Here is a 1725-nt window from a genome sequence, read left to right as displayed (position 1 = left end):
AGAACATCTTCAATAATTCCCATAGGGTGATGAACTGACTGATCACCAAGTTGCAAAATCATCTTTATTGGCTAAATCTCACCAAGCCCCAACTTTTGAAAAACTTCATAAGGCATCAAATTGATACTTGCCCCAAGATTGACAAGTGCTTTTTCATTGAGTATCCCCCCAATAGTACACTGGGATGAAGAAATCTCCCTAGTGTTTCTCCTTCTTGGGGATTTTGTTGGAGATAATGGCGATGCATTCTGCATTCAATGTGATAGTGGCTACATCTACTAGCTTCCTCTTGTTAGTCAACAATTCCTTGAGGAACTTAGCATAACCAGGGATTTGAGAAAGGTCCTTAATGAATGGAGCCTTGATGTGAAAGGACTTGAACATTTCAAGAAATTTCTTAAATTGCTCATCATGTATCTTGTTGATCCTTCTTCACCTTAGTTGGATAGGGTAGTTTAGGTTGGAAGCTAGGAACCTTGGTCTCCTCCTTGATTTTCTCCTTCTTATTTTTTTCAATATTACAGCCAATGGATGTGTCATTCATAATTACAACTTCAAGTTTAGGAGATGCTTTCTCACACCCTTGAGTTGGGGTATATGTCAAATCCCTTCCAATTCTCAAGGTGGCTGCCTTTAAGGACTTACAGTGATTGACCTCGATATTGCTTGGCACTGAACCTGGACAACATTCAACAAGAGTGTTGGTGATTTATGCCACTTGATGTTCCAAGTTCTGCAAGGATGCTTGTTAGTTCCTCATCAATTCCTCATGTCCCGTGAGACGGATATCATTTGCTGGGATATTTCCTTCTTGCTCTAGTTGTCGAGGAGGTGCAGGTTAAGGTTGTGATGGTCTAAACTTCCCCTGTGATCCTTGCCCTCTGATCCACATAATCAACATGCTTAGTACTCACACTCCCATTAGAAGAAAAAGATGAATTAGGCCCTGTTTGGCCACTCCAAGTTTCACAGTTCATAATTGGGGTGTGGGGTTGAACTTGCATTGCATCCAACCTCTTTGCAATAGCTTCCACCTATGCCGCTAGTAGTCAATGCATCAACCTCATAAATTCCAGTGGCCTTCACTAGCTTGCTCCTTTCTGAGCTCCACCGATAGCCATTCGATGCCATATCATCAATAGGAGAATAGGCTTTAGTTGGTTGTTTACTGCAAAGAGAACCCCTGGCCACCGCATCCAATATCTGCTTGGTAGCCAAGTTCAAACCATTGTAGAAAATGAAAATATGCATCCATTCCATAATCCCATGTTGAGGACACTTCCTTAATAATTCCTTGTACCTTTCCCATGCCTCATACAAATTTTCAAACTCCATCTGTCGGAAAGAAGATATGTCATTTCTAAGCTTCGTAATCTTTATCGGAGGAAAATATCGGGTAAGAAACTTCTCAACTAACTGTGCCTAACTGGTTATCGACCCATGTAAAGGAACTTAGCCATTGCTTGGCCTTCCTCACACTAAAAATGGAAAGACTCGAAGGCGAACTGCATCCTCAGACACATTTTTTGCCTTAAATGTGTCACAAATTTTCAAGAAGTTCTTCAAGAGTTCATACAGGTCCTCATCCTGAAATCCATCAAACTGGCACATTTGCTACACCATCTATATGAAATTAGGTTTTAGCTCAAAGTTATTCACCATCACAGGAGGACAAACAATGCTGGACCCAGCTCCCTCCAAGTTTGACCTAGCATAATCTGAAAT

At 41.1% G+C, this 1725-nt stretch overlaps 1 non-coding gene across 1 annotated transcript; it reads left to right on the top strand.

The window, feature by feature from the left end:
- The first annotated feature begins 1261 nt into the window (after nt 1-1261).
- LOC120267218 lies at nt 1262-1368 on the top strand. Its single transcript, XR_005538421.1, has one exon. It is a non-coding gene; the product is annotated as a small nucleolar RNA R71 (small nucleolar RNA).
- The last annotated feature ends 357 nt before the right edge of the window (nt 1369-1725 follow it).

The sequence above is a fragment of the Dioscorea cayenensis genome, chromosome 1 (assembly GCF_009730915.1).
Source record: "Dioscorea cayenensis subsp. rotundata cultivar TDr96_F1 chromosome 1, TDr96_F1_v2_PseudoChromosome.rev07_lg8_w22 25.fasta, whole genome shotgun sequence".
In the NCBI taxonomy this organism is placed as follows: domain Eukaryota; kingdom Viridiplantae; phylum Streptophyta; class Magnoliopsida; order Dioscoreales; family Dioscoreaceae; genus Dioscorea; species Dioscorea cayenensis.
The sequence above is the reverse complement of the archived record's forward strand: the minus strand, read 5'-3'. Positions and strand labels throughout refer to the sequence as shown.